The 16,010-nt window shown below is 38.8% G+C and overlaps 1 long non-coding RNA gene across 1 annotated transcript; it reads left to right on the top strand.

The window, feature by feature from the left end:
- Positions 1-3,384: 3,384 nt before the first annotated feature.
- On the top strand, positions 3,385-4,900 carry LOC118821840. Its single transcript, XR_005008362.1, has 2 exons — positions 3,385-3,574; positions 4,095-4,900. It is a non-coding gene; the product is annotated as an uncharacterized LOC118821840 (long non-coding RNA).
- The last annotated feature ends 11,110 nt before the right edge of the window (positions 4,901-16,010 follow it).

Raw genomic sequence — 16,010 nt, 5'->3', positions numbered from 1 at the left:
TCAATACCTACAACACTTGATTTTGCCATGTTAAAGGTCTACTTGCTAATATTTAAAATCAAGAAAGCAGAAAACAAATTTATTTTAAAAGGTATTCCAAATAATAACATACACAAGTATTTTGGCTAATATCATACATTTTTATATATTTATTTTTGTATGCTACATTTCTACGTGTAATATTTCCCCATTAATTTTAAAATAAATATGTTTAAAAACATATTTGATAAATATGACAGTATATCCTGAAATACATTTTAGTGTTTAGAATGTATTTCAGCATGGACTGCAATGAATTTGAAATGTATTTTAAATATATAACAATGCATGTCCATATTTTTTCCATGTGGGATTCTAGTGCTTTAGCTCATTACATTTGAGATAGTCTCTGTTACTCAAGCACAGCGACCAAAAGGTTTTTCTTTGGTTATTTTTTAAAACATAAGCCTATTTTACTTCTGTGCGCTGCAATTATTGTTTGTGGTTTTAGCCTGCTAGCACCAGTGAACAAGTTTGTGTATTGTGATGGTTTATATCAGACCTGTTGATTTTCCTTCCTAGCGGTGATCTAAATACCTGTTCATTAACTGTTACAGATACTCGAATATCACCATGAGTCAGAATACGCAGCATTTAACCACCGGGACTATCAACACCACTATAGAGTAATATGTCAAACAAACTAAATGTGAACTTAACACACACAAATAAGTCAACTGTTTCAGAATTCACAAGCTCAGTGCTCTGATGCATGCAGCAGCTTTGGCCTGCCTTTCGATAGTGTTAAATCACTTAGTGAACCTTTACTTGCAAAGTTTCAGAGACTTATATCGTAAACATCATAGCTATGCATGCAGTATCTGTGTCAGTAAATACAAGATGATTCATAAAAATGTATGTATTCTGTCTTAGTTCTGTCTTTGTCCTTTTCCTCCCTTCTTGTTTACCTTCCCTCATTATAGATCACAATATATGGAGGCAGGATGTGAGTGCACATTTATTACGGACAAAGAAAACATTGGACAAGAAAACAAGGAACAAACTAACAGCGTACTTAACTCACAAGAAGACTCAGACGAGACCTGACAAAGGAACACTAAACCGAGACGGCTACTTATAGGAATGACAAGACTAGAAACACCTGGGCTGAACTTCACACAGGTGGGGACAGTGATTAAAGGAGGTGGGGACAAGTGCGGATACATATGCAGAGCAAAAAACTAAACAAAAACAGAAAGCACATTGACAAGAGACATGAGGGAAAGTAATCAAGAAGGGAAAACAATGAAAGGACAGAACTAAGAAACAGGATACATTACAATAAGAGAAATTTTGTTTTGGTCTTAAGGCAGATTTCTGGTTGTGTTTGTGACAACAGATCGTCTAGCAATATCCATCAGTCATGAAATTTATGGATAAATACTTGAGCTACCACGGGGCATTGCTTAACTCAGTGAGACAGGAGATGTACCCTCTCAGTAATGAAATGGTGCCAAAACACTCTTTTGAACGGTCACTCATGTAACTCTGGAGAGAACAGTTAGAACATGTCCTTTTATAATGGGCCAGATCAAGACTTGAAATAGTGCTCAAGGTTACTGTTTGATGCAGCCTCTCCCTGATCTCAAGTCCCTTCCTGTGATTTAAGACTATATTTCTCATTCAAAACACACTATGCACATTTTAATATACACTATATGGCCAAAAGTATGTTTGCAACTGACTATCACACCTACATGACTTTGCTGGATGTCCCATTCCAAAACTATGGACATTAACACGGAGTGGACCACTGCCCCAACAGCACCCCCCCCCAGAATGCACCCCCCCCAGACTTGTGGCAAAGGTTACATGCTATGACAATGCCAAGTTTAAAGTCACTTAGCTCTTCAGTATGACCCATTCCACTGCCAGGGTTTGTCTATGGATATTGCATGGCTATGTGCTGTTGTTATACACCTGCTAGTAATGGATGTGGCTAAAACACCTGAACTCCAATTAGGAGGGGTGTTCACATACTTTTGGCCATGCAGTGAATAATGACAATGTTATTTTCTGTTGCTATAACAGTTTCTGTTAATTGTAGCTATCAAAGAATAGTGGGTCTAAATGTTTCTATTAATTCTAGCTAGCAGGATAAAGAGATTTAAGTAAAGAAACCACCGTAATCATTTTGGAGGCTCTAACTTTGGGAATTGCCTGACATGCAAAAGTTGAACTCACTAAATATAACATGCTATAATTGGAGACAGGCAGTCACAGATCAAGCAGCTTAGAGGATGCCTGCCTGAAACCATCAAACAGATGCTCATTAATAAGTGTGCACCACTGCACAGGGTTGATTACAGAGAACCTGTACATGAGGTCTGTCTTGAATTTGAAGTTACATAGCAAAACGTTGTTTAAAAATGTCATATATATATATACATATATATATATATACACTGATCAGGCATAACATTATGACCACCTCCTTGTTTCTACGCTCATTGTCCATTTTATCAGCTCCACTTACTATATAGGTGGACTGTGTAGATCTACAATTACAGACTGTAGTCCATCTGTTTCTCTGCATACTTTGTTAGCCCCCTTTTACCCTGTTCTTCAGTGGTCAGGATTCTCATGGACCCTCACAGAGCAGGTACTATTTAGGTGGTGGTGTGTTAGTGTGTGTTGTGCTGGTATGAGTGGATCAGACAGCAGTGCTGCTGGAGTTTTTGAACACCTCAGTGTCACTGCTGGACTGAGAGTAGTCCATTAACCAAAAATATCCCGCCAACAGCATCCTGTGGGCAGCATCCTGTGACCACTGATGAATGACTAGAGGATGACCAACACAAACTGTGCAGCAGCAGATGAGCTATCGTCTCTGACTTTACATCTACAAGGGGGACTGACAAGGTAGGTGTGTCTAATAGAGTGGACGGTGAGTGGACACAGTATTTAAAAACTCCAGCGGCACTGCTGTGTCTGATGCTCCCTGAAAACAGCTGAAAAGAGGGAAGTGGTGTATTTTCCTGTGGTGGACTTGTGAGACTGAACCACGCCTTTTGGCGGTGTCGCTCGCCACTGCCACTAGAGATGGATTGTTTACGTTGCCTGGGAGACACTGCTGTCAATCATTGTGTGAACTGACATATCCACATAGGCAGCAGCTCTAAGTTTTTGAAGCATTTACCTACTATCAAAATGTTTAGAGATTAAGGAAACATGCTAAGCTGAAATACTGGCTTCTCCAACAATAATGCTACAGCCAGTATGTTCTCCTTTGAAATTTAATTCCAGAGCAAGTCTGTATGTGTTTTTGCCTGTGATCCCACCCACTGCCCATTTCCCAGTACTGTTTCGACACACAACCCCGGGTCGCCAGATATGAAACACATTGGCAGGCAAACACAGCATGCTGCAGCCATGAAAGCAAGTAAACAAACTGGATTTCGACCTAAAAAGCTCCATGACCAAAGCGGACGAATAGGCTGAGGCACCAGAATGAAGGTGCTGCACCATTTAAGGTGGAACAGGAAAATCTGAACAAGAAGCTGGCGAATAAGAAGCTGACTACAGCTTTTTCAAGGTAGCAAGTATTTTCAAAGCAGTGGACTTTTGTTTTTGGGATAACAGGCTTAGCTTTGGCTACCATACATAGCCAGCCATGACTCTAACTAACATTGACAGAGGTATAAAAAAATCCACATGAGCTGGTTTCTAATTTGCCAACAATCAAAACATTGCAAACACATACACTGGCTGATCAACTAACAGTGTAGGACTCGTTGCTGCTTGCTGTTGGCAAAGTTTAATGTTGCGCTCATTCGTGTAGATTCAGTGTCCTCAACCTGGCAACCCCTGTGTGCTTCAAGTCTGGGGAGGAGGGGGTGGGAGCAGACAACTCTCTCCAATATTTTGAATCTGGACTGCAAAACCCATTTTAAATGCTTTCTGTCAGTATTTCATATTGCTTCTTTAATGTAAAGAGAAACCTGTTTACTTATCTGCACTTGGTGCAGTGCCATGCTTAAAGCATTGTTAGAAATATGGGTTTTTGTGCTGCCGCTGTACATAAAGATCTCTCGTTCTGCCTCTCTTTCTTGTAGCTGAAGCAATGGAGGGAGGGAAGAGTGATCTTGCTGTCACCCTTTCACGTCACTTAAACAACAGGCACTCAGGCTAACTCAGGAGGGACTGCCAGCGGAACTGGCTCTTTGAGCCCACTCTGTCTCCAAATTGTATCCTGCCCTCTTCACCCACAAGTCCCTGCAAACAAAACAGCGCACCAGAAGGCAAATGCAGAGAATCTGGAGGTTGCCGCACACTCTCCTGTCCATGCTGAGAAGGGCCGCAATTATACCTGCGCTGGAGAGAACAGGCTGCAGTGCCATCAGGACTCCTGCTGAGGCCTCTTGTGTATTTTCTCTCGTTGAATCTTTCTAAATGTCTTCCTGTTTCTTCTCTCTCACCCACTTTTCTCTATTCTACCTCTATCCTCATTTTGATGTCTCTCTGTAGGTCCCCAGTGAAGGGAGGAGTAGGATTAGCTTACCCACACTCCTTCTCTCGCTCCCACTCTCGTTCTCACACTGTGCTAATCCCTCAGGTGTTCCTCTAAGCCTGCAATGCCTGCTACTCATTAGCTACCATTCCACTCTCACAACCAACATTTCACGCTCCATAAGCTGCAAGTTGTTTTCCATTGCTATTAACTATACTTTTGGAGCTAAATACTCCCAAAGGCATGTTTTCTGCCATGCTGATTCCATAATTTGTTTGATGCCTAGGAATACACTTTTAAAAATAAAGGTGCATAATAGGGTTATTTGGGGTGATGCCATAAAAGAACCACTTTTAATGAATGGTTACACAACAGCTCCTTACCGATTAAAGATTATTTACTAGAACTGTACCTCTGAAGCAAGAATCATTTATGAAATTTTACTTTTAAAGGCCCTTACAGGCATCTTACATTTTTCTTGCATTGTATTTACATCCTCCTGTCGTCCTCTGATTTTATACCACACAAATGTGTTTAATACCAATACATTCCTAACTCATTTTTAAATGACAAATTTTTCACATTGCTATCTTTGTAACAAGTTAGTTTGTGAAATTTCTGTCCAGCTTGATCTGTCCTGGTCAACTGTAAGTACAGTTATTGTAAAATGGAAGCATCTAGGCGCAACAACAGCTCAGCCACAAAGTAGAGACAATGTAAACTTGGGGAGTGGGGTTGTCGAGTGCTGAAGTGTGTAGTGTGCACTGGTGTAGAGGAGGAGCACCCAGGGTATAAATAACAATACAATTTTTTTTAAATCCTAAGAGCAGCCCTGACGTTAGACACTGGTCTAAAAACTGTGTTACAAAAACAATAAAAAAAAACATCAAATTGTGTCTTTTGCCCCAGAAAATGCAGAGCCAACCCAGGAAAGAAGAATTTAATGCCAAAAATCTTGTCTTTTATCTCTAATATGCATGCTGTGAGTGTTAGCTAGGAGGGCAAGGATGTAGGAGATAGAATAGGGACTCATGAGGCTACATCTGCGGCAGCTGGCATTCGCACCTCAGTCATGCTACCTTACCCTGCCTACAGTGACTTACCAGCTGCCGATGTCCCCTGGCAGGCAAGTGACGATGTGCTAAATGAGTCTAAGCATTAGATGTTATTTACAAGGATGATCTTTCACCTGAGTTTCCATCACAGTTACTTTCCTTCCGAAATGCTCTCAGATCAGAGATAAACACTGTGAGCACAATTAAGGGTCTGACTGGGCTTTGCCCCCGAGGCATTCCTCAATTCTGTATAGTGTGACAGACGTGGCTACTGCTGTTCTGGAAGCAACATCAGCACAAGGACTGTTCACTGGGAGCATCATGAAAGGAGTGCCCATGGTCAAGCAACTAGACACAGGCCAAAGATCACTAGGTGCAATGCCAAGCGACAGCTGGAGTGGTGTAAAGCACACTGGCACTGGACTCTGGAGCAGGGAAAGTTCTCTCCGGTGATGAATCACACTTCGCCATCTGACAGTCTCATGGATGAATCTGAGTTTGGCTGATGCCAGGAGAACGCTTCCTACCGGAATGCATAGTGCTAGCAGTAATGTTTGGTGAAAGTGGGAAAATTGTCTGGGGTTAATTTTTTAGGGTTTGGACCCCTTAATTGGCGTAGGGTACAAAGCATACAAAGACATTTTAAACCATTATATGCCTCCAACTTTGTCACAACAGTTTGGGGAAGGCCCTTTTCTCTTCCAGCATGACTGTGCCCCTGTGCACAAAGCAAGGTCCGTGAAGATGTCCAGTTTGTCAAGTCTTGCTTGTCCAACATCAGTGCCTGACTTCACAATACATATGCCTTTTTGACTGAATAGGCACATACCCACAGACACACTCCAAAATCTTCTGGAAAGCCTTCCCAGCAGAGTGGGGGCAGTTATAGCTGCACATTTTTCAAAACAGTTCAGTGTGGAGACTTGCTTTCGGTTTTTCAAAAAAACACCTGCAGGGGTATTTTTCCACACTTTCAAAGTTCAGTTTTAGAAGTTGGTTGCATTTTCTGCTTTTCACATTCCAAGCAATACCAAACACATTCAATGGTCTCTCAAAGATGAAAGCTTTAAGTACTGTTTAACAGATAGTGACAGTTTGGTGGTCTATTACGTCGTGCACAGTTGTTTGGAGTCCCATTTTTACATCTTTTAATAATTTTTTTAGCTTAAATGTTGGAAACTAATTTCCTTTCCCCTTCCTTATACAAGAAGATTATCTTATATCTATATCTATCTGTATCTCTATCTGTATCGAACATTGCTTTTCACATAGTACAGCACCACACTTTAAGTGGCACTGGAAGTGAACTTCAATTATGCTGTACGCTTCATGAACTGTACACTGTGCAAGCTGAAACAATGACATGTGTAGATCATTCAGCAAGAGCTTATTGTGGACCACACTCAGCAGCAGAAGCAAAATGAAGTCCTTTTAAAACTGTTGTTATTGTTCTTGTATTCTGCACTTCCGCGCTAATGGGAATTGGGACGAGTGTGCATATCTTAATTGTGAGCTCTCGTAATGAATGCTGAGTGCCATTAACTCTCTTGAGCTCTTCTGTTATTCGGAGAATTGAAATATGAGAATACTATTACACCAAATAGACTAGACCAGCAACACTCAATCATGATTCCGCACAGAATTTGGTGCAGAATATATTTTCCTCCCTGGGGAAAGAAATGAAAATAAATGTACATTTCTACCTTATTAATCCTCGCATCTGCAAATCATTACAATGCAATAAGCACATATCCCAAATCTGACAGCAACTGTACCAATGTGTGTGTATCCGACATGACGCCTTTTGAGGGGAAAAGTTCATGAGCATTAATCTAAGTCAAAATTTTAATGGACTGATATGCATTTCCAATAATGATATTTTTTCCCAGACAGATAGTTAGACTGCATAAGATAGACAGCGCTATTTTCACAAAATGGCCCATGGATTAACATTAAGCTGGAGTCCATATAATTATGCCAAAACAGACTGAGACTTCTCTTTGCTTCTTTTAGCTCAGAGAAGAAACCTAATCAGATTTATCGCAGGCTAGCTCTATAATTATTTACTCCATTAGCCATTAGTGGCCCACACAAAGTGCACTGGCTCGCAAAATTAGAATCCTTATCTGAATGTTCCAGAAACTTCACTGTATCCTCCAACGGAATGTGTAAATTTAATGGGATGTGCCGACCGCAGGGTTTTTTAAGGAGACGTTAAGGACATTTCAATATCATATATAGCACTGTCCAAAGATTTAGGTGCTTGTTTACGTCCATGCATGCCATCAGTGTGGAAAACAACAATAATTCATTAATATAAAATAAGGCTTCCTTATGTGAAATATTCAGTTAATGTTCTATGGTAAGAAACCATAAACATGCATCCAACATTTGACTAACGTGGTTAACCACATGCGGAACTACTGCATATAGCACACTTTGCCTCTATTTTTCTCAGCCAAGATGTTTAACCCTCAATTTAAAAAAAAAAACAAAATTCAAGAAACATGATTTACTCAATTTTTGATTAGTGTTGATTGTTTTTAGTCCAGAAATTTTTATACATTTCTCATCTCTATAAAGTTCAGAAAGTTTTTGTATTTAGAGATTACATAACTGTAAAGGTAAGACATTCACATTTTCCACAACTCTAAAACTTACACATAAAAGGGCAGAGATATGCTTGTATTGCTTTGCCTTTATTACAGCTTCCATTCTTTTCTAGAAACTTGCTTTCAGTTTTTCAAAGTAAGTTGTAGAGATATTTTTCCACAGTCTTAGAAGTTGGTTGCATTTTCTGTTTTTTTATGATCCAAGTTTGTAGTTTTTTTTTTTGCAATTTAAAATACACACAAATAAACAAAGATGCCATAATATACAGTGCAGGGAAAGGCAAAGAACCAGTGAGCTTATATAAAGCCTCCTCCTAAATAATACTAAAATTTCACAATATTATGGAAAATACAAAATAATTTACAAAACATAATAATGAAATAAACATCAAATAACCTAAATGTCGGCATAACACAAAAAACAAAAACATTGTGAATGTGTATGTGTGTGTTGTGTTTGTGCACAACGGTGTCCCTGAGTGTATGTTTATACATATATACGAAATTCCTAACACATTTACTGATGTTGAAGTCTGGACACTGGGGTGGTTCTGTTCTGAGAACACCAGCAGCAGATTAGCAAGCAAAAAGTGAAAATAAGTGATTTTTTTTCCATTTAATGTTTTCAGAAATTACTATTATTCAGATTATTTGACTGCAAAAAGTATAGAATTCTATTGATATTTCAACCCCTTCATTTAAATTTGATCTTTGTAAGTGACTGAACAACATTACTAAAGAGCCAAATGTTACCCAGTTCAGCATGTATTCTTGTTTTCATTGAATTTCCATACAAAATGATCATTTTGCCAAGTGACTGAGTAGAAGTCTGTCTCATTACTTTGGCTAGCTTCATTGGTCACTGGTCATCAGAAATGTAATGCAGTGTTTTTACCTGAGCTTTTTATTGCTTTTTTCCCCTCAGGTTGCTCATAGTGAAGTACTTGAAGATGCGTTCAGGACTCCTGACACCACTGCTGGGCACTCTTAAGTGCATCTCCTTACTATGCCTCAAGTCTTTCCACTAAATATAGCTATTTCATGTCAGTTTATTGTTGGTCTTTCACTGCTATTATATATGACCATGAAGCCCTTTTTGTATTCAACTATATTTTGACGTAGTGCTCTTAAAATCTTCCAGTCAGTTTAAGCCCTGAAGGCCCAGATTACTCTGGAATAGGGTTAGGACGTGCCGTGCCTACGCACTTTGTCTTTTTTCGTTGCGGTACTTGAGCGCGGATAAAGACTAGTCATGAGTGCTTTCAGACTGTAGCCATGGGCGAATCTGTTGAGTACTCTAGCATCTGCCCTTTGGGATCGTAAATGAAGGCTACGAAATAAGGAGCGTGATGTGAGTGGGCTTTCGACCCACACTGTAGACATTACATTTAATATCAGCAGCTGGTGCCCTTGAAACATGAAGGAATGCCATATATTCTTTATCATGTATATCTGACCTAATTGACACTAGAGGTTGACATAAAGGAATATAAATGAATATATACTGGTGTAATTCAAGGACTTAAGTACCAGCCTTGACAGAATAAATACATTTTGTGTTGTGTATTAGTTTGTTGGTGAACAACGGGTTAAAAAAGGCTTGAGCAGAGGAGTAGGGAACTTAAGAGAAAACGCCTTTAGAGGAAAAGGAAAAAATAGGGAGCACATGAAGTATGATAGTGTGTATGATTTTATATATATATATATAACATATATATAAATATATATATATATATATATATATATATATATATATATATATATGTGTATATATATATATATATATATATATATATATATATATATATATATATAAAAATAATGTTATTAATTTATTATTGATACCTTGTGAGCATGAGGATGATCAGGCTATAAGTGCCTGCAGGGTTTGAGATGAGGTGGTACAGTGCAGTGAATGTCTCAACTTGTGGAAAATGGGTCGCAAAGCAGTTGTTAATGATTAGCAAAAAGGAGTTATTTGGGTGTGCCAAAAGGCCACAGTGGGAAGAAAGGCACTGAATTTGCAGGTGTATCGAAGCATACGGTCATACAAGTCTACCAGCATTGGCAAAAAATTTTGCTCATCATCTTACTGAGGAACATAACATTCCTATCCCTGTATTCCACAAAATCTGTGGGACTACCTGGAACAACGAGTAAGATGCCAGAAAAGGCGTCCACTCTGTATGGCCGAACAATTGAGTGGCTGAACATTGATGTTGCCTACATCCAGAAACTTGTCCAGTCCATGCTAAATCGAATCACAGCTGTTATTCGTGCTCGTTGAAGTTTTACACGCTATTAGGTACATTTCAGTCACAGGTGACTCATTTTTTTGTCCGGTGAGCTAAGTTAAACAAACACACTATTTATTGTTAAATCACAACTTATTGTATTAAAATGATCTGTATTTATTGCAAAATACGTTTTTCTGAGCAAATAAATACTTACTGACCAGACCAATGGCTTTTAAAAGTAATTCTCAGGTGCCTAAAGTGTTTACTTTTATAAATTAAATGTGTATATTTAGTTAGATGGAAAAGTGTAGGTGCCCCTCCACTTTCAAAGTGAAAATAAGTTAACAAACCCTCTGTAAAGAACACACATCTGCACATTTTAATGCATAATTACTGTTTGTTTGCTGAATTTAACATATAGAGAAAAATAAAATGTAAAATTTGGCTCATGTAAAAGTTATGGCACAAAAATTATGGCTTATGTTTTATTTTTGCCCAACATGTTAAACTCAACAAATAAATAAAAATTGTGCACTAAAATTTGCAGAAAAAGATGCCATATTTAAGTGTGTTGTCTGTAGAGGATGTGTAAATTCATTTTCACTTAGAAAATCAACAAAATGTAATTTGTCCAGGGGGGTTTAAACTTTTCCATACAATTGTACATAAATGCTGTGCATAGTTTTATTCAAAGAAGATTACACATCTGCTGAGCTGACGTATTTGCATTTTAAGCCAGGCAAACACTGTGCCATTTTTGCCCATTTTTAAGCTTGATTGGTGCCAACTAAACTTTAAGACTGGGGCAAATTTCAGCTTCATCGGCTGTTGTTTGATGGGAACTTTTGGGGCTTGAGGGGTGGGGGGTATGGGAAGCAATGCCTGACTAGCTGCCCAAACAATACACAGTCAGACAATTCACAGCAGAAATTTTAGTCATTTGTCTTGCAGTTTGAGCAAATCTTGCAAACTGAGTACTCAAAGTCACACATAAACCACACACATGATCACAACCACAAAGTCCATAAATGAGAAATACAAAGATAAATGTTACCACGACAGCTTTTTAAATGGTCTATTTTTCCAAAATAGGCTGTAGAAAGACCATATTGTTCTATATACATCTCCTGCTTTTAGTTTCAGTGCAGTATGGCACAAGCAAATCTGCTGTAGCAGTAATATATGCTTTCACAACATTTTTTGTTGTATTTGGGTGCAATGCTTTGTTTTTAATGAAACAGCTTTATTGGAAATTGTCTAAAAACAAAACTGTCTGTACGAGTTGTGTTTCATGTGCACTGTGAGCACACTAAAACATGCTGGGCTAAAAACAACCCAACCTGAGTTACTTGGCAACCCAGCATGGGGTAAATAATGGACAGACCACAAGCTGGGTCATTTTAACCCAGCTGGTTTGTTTAAGCAATTTTTATAGTGCACATATGGCACTTTATGCTACAACTATACAGTCTGCAAGGAGTCATTTAGTTTTGAATTTAGACACTAAGGTGGAGATCATTAAAGGTTGGTGTAAGTTTTACAGTTTTGGCTTCTTCCACAATGGGATGGATACAGTAGCAGTGGGGGAAGCTGGTGCAGTATCCTCATTGCAACAATAGCCTTTTTAATTAAGAGAAAATCAAAGATAATTTAGAATAAATTACTCTGATACTTTAATAAATTGATGTTTTGATAATGATAATTACTTTGTTTTTCTGGATAGAGTCAGTCTCTGGAATTATACACAACTGATGCAAATCTACCTGCTGTTGAGCTTTATAAATCCTGTACTATCTGATTCTATCAACTGTTTACAATACTTTATCAACTGAAATTGAAAGACAGAGTATTTGTATTTGAATAGGTAAGTATCCCTTGGCTGATTGGGAAACAGTGTGTTGGAAACCATCCCTCAAGGTTGGTAATGGAGGCCCAGGTGGATTCCTTTGAGGTAGACCAGCATTTCACTTAAATCCTCTTTAAAGCTTTGCTGAACACCTAAAAAAAAACACAAGAACAAAAACAGTATTTAAGTTCTGAGGCTTCATACGACATAAAAGAAGGCATTGTGCATATGGGAAGATGCTTTTATTTTGAACAGGAACTTCAACAGGCAGCAAGAAATCACCCAAACCATAACATGGAAAGGTGATAATGCAGGAGAACACAACATCTGAGGAGAGTAGACACCTCTAACCACTAGTTACACTACAAAGTCCACCCACCTCGGACACAGTTTCCTCTAAGCAACACAACTAAACTAATAACAGCAACAACATCAGCAACAGCAACAATGAGTGTCCTCTTATCTGGGAGTGTGTTACGCTCCGAGAGCCACTTTGCATGGCCATGACCTTTAAGCTCTAAGATGCCTATTGTATCTATAGCACAATTTATGAATGGAAGTTGAAATCAGCAGTTTCTCAAATCAAATACAGAAATCAAAATGTAACATAGAACAGCAAATACGTACAACTACAATGAGAAAATCAAAACATTTAGAGGTGCTGCACATATTAATATATTTAAAATAAACAGAAGTTGTGCACTAACATCATTGTCCATTTTATCAGCTCCATCTACCATATAGGTGCATGTACAGTTACAGACTGTAGTTCATCTGTTTCTCTGCATACCATGTTAACCCCTCTTTTCACCCTGTTCTTCAATGGTCAGGACCCACACAGGACCATCACAGAGCAGGTATTGTGTGGATGGTGGATCATTCTCAGCACTGCAGTGACACTGACATGGTGGTGGTGTGTTAGTGTGTATTGTGCTGGTCCGAGTGGATCAGACACAGCAGTGCTGCCGGAGTTTTTAAACATTGTTGTCACTGATTGAGAATAGTCCACCAACTAAAAACATACAGCAACAGCGTCCTGTAGGCAGCATCCTGTGACCACTGATGAAGGACTACAGGATGACCAACACAAACTGTGCAGCAACAGATCAGCAACTGTCTTTGATTTTACATCTACAAGTTGGACCAACAAGGTAGATGTTTCTCATAGACTGGACAGTTGATGAGAGGGATGTATTCAGTTGACACAGCAGAAGGTCACAGCAGACTTTTCCTCTTGCTTATTAAACTTGTAAAGCATTCCTGCATGTAGCGGCAAAATCTAACAGCAGGGATAACAGCTGATCGGAGGAGAGTGGATGCTGTTCTCTGGCAAGTACAATCAGCAAATCCACAAAAATACATTGATAATTAATACTGTTAGTGTATTACAGATGTGTAAAATACCAGTTTACCCTGGCATGACATTTTCTGTCAGCTGAAGTGCTTAGTAACAAAGCAAAGGAATTAAAAACCATGTCTGTGAATCTATCTCTGTCACTGTTTGCATATGTGTTTGGGTCAAGTTTAGGCTTTAAATTTAGCATTACCAGTCGGGCCTAGTCGGGTCGAGTCTCAAAGTGGCAGACACTGGTTGAGTCCGGGCTTCAATTTCATGCTCGTGCAGACGTCTTGGAGGGAAATCGAACCTTGCTTACTCTTTCCCATAACCTCTGTAGTGCCATAATAACCTCAACTGTAATCTTACCTCACTTACTTTTTAGGAAAACCATCTTAGTTTTAGATTAAGGAAATAAGGATTAAGATCTATAGACCGAAATAATCTTCTAAATTCAGCCACAGTGAATACATATACTCAACCCAGATGCCAGAACTCAATCATGAGTAGGGCATCCAAAAACCACCATGGGGCTGGGGCATCAGGTGAAAAAAAAGACTAAGGAAAATATTGGGTGTGTAATCTATGGTAGATCTGTCCAAAGGTGCTAGACATTCAGGAGAGGATCAACGAGAGAGCTACAGTTGCAGCTGATCACCAAGAATCTACCCATTTAGCCAATTTAACAATATACAGCGCATCCCTAAAACGCAAACAATGCAAAGTGATGTATGCAAACTTATGTTAATCTGTGTCGCCTTTTATAATGGGCAAATTTAACTTCACTTCAGTTGCTTTTTTCCACTATAGAAGGTTGTACAGAACAGTGGATTTTTATTGGGGCATGACTGGTTCTTAGGTTATTGCCCCACTAAATGAACCCCTGATGCCAAGTCTGTATAAACTGCCCTTAGTAAACATTCAGAGATTGTCTCAGTTAAATGCCTATTTGAGGTGTCTGGAGCGCCTCGTTCTTCAAGCTTAAAGATGCTGCCCTGTTTAGAGTCAACAACAAATAAGCAATTTTCTGCCTTTACGAGCTGACAGCACAATGTGGCCTGTGTCAGCAAATTCTGTTGTGGCTACAGTTTAGAAAACACGATATTATAATTTGCTATCTTATAATGCTAATGACTAAACTTTTCCTCCTTGCCTCAGGGACAACAAACACCTGCCAAGTACTTTTTTTTCTCCTGCATAATCAAGAATGCATTAGTTGGGGAAAAAAGGTGATCTTCCTAAAGCTAGGACAATGAAACCTTCAAAGGCATTCCTCGCTAAATGAGGAGTCCACAGAGAGCTGGCGAAACTTTTCAAAATGTTTAAAGTGCTGGAGAAAGGGAAGTGATCAAGATGAATTATTTATCTAATGTGGAGGATAGCGCACATTCATCTCAGGTGCTGGTGATAAACTATCCTTGAATTATGCCTGACAATGTCATCATGACTAAAAGTCAGCTTCACTCGATTTCCTCTTTATCCCCATGTGGCTACACCTCTCTCTATTGTTGGAACACAGAACACAACAAAGCTGTGGTTTCACACAGTTTAGTATGTGCAATCTTTGGTTTAAATTAGTGCAAGGTTTTTAATGACCAAAGTCCAGATAGTAACATCATGCATGAACAGTTTGTGCTAAATTTTACCATTTTATTCTTAATATTAACCAAAGAAAGTAGCTTAATTATATGTTATTAAATCATGAAACTATTGAGCTGCATATCAGATATTCTCTGTTGACTAATCACTCAGCAGATTTACCATTATGCAATGTATTTGAGCTGAAATTACATAGTAGTCATGGTTATCAGGCTTACTGTGCAGTAACTTCACCATATGCTATTTATTTCCAGTAAACACAAAGCAAGAATTAAAACTCAGAACGGTCATTTTTGATATTTTGCTAGGCTTGGCAGGTGTGGCCGTTGGCCTGAAGGCTCAGCCGTCTCTGTAAGCTACAAGAATTTGCATGTTGTTCATATGATTCATGGCTTTGCAACTGATTTCATTAGTTTTAATTGTTTTACTGTTATTTTATATTGTTTATATATTTGATTTAGTGATCGTACGATCACTTATTTGGGCTATTCATTCATTTGTGGGATTTCTCTTCATGCGTGCGTCGTCCTGCTCCTGCATCCACCAGCAGTGGGCTGGTTACCCGCCCGCTCCAGCACATGGCACTGGAAATTTGTCCTGCACAGCAAGATTTTTTGGTGGGTGCCAAGGGTCCAGCAGGAATCCTGTAACAGTGTATATTATAGTAAAAAGCTCTGCTGTATCTCATAGACTTGCTGCTGTAAGAGCGTCAATAAACATAAAATTCAAGTTCATTTTTATATTCTACTAATAAAATGTTCAGCATAATTAATTACATTTGGTATCAGTGTACTACCTCTTCACAAACTCACTCTTTTAAGCTGAAAGATATGAAG

This window comes from Colossoma macropomum, unplaced genomic scaffold (genome assembly GCF_904425465.1).
Source record: "Colossoma macropomum unplaced genomic scaffold, Colossoma_macropomum, whole genome shotgun sequence".
Classification (NCBI taxonomy): domain Eukaryota; kingdom Metazoa; phylum Chordata; class Actinopteri; order Characiformes; family Serrasalmidae; genus Colossoma; species Colossoma macropomum.
The sequence above is the reverse complement of the archived record's forward strand: the minus strand, read 5'-3'. Positions and strand labels throughout refer to the sequence as shown.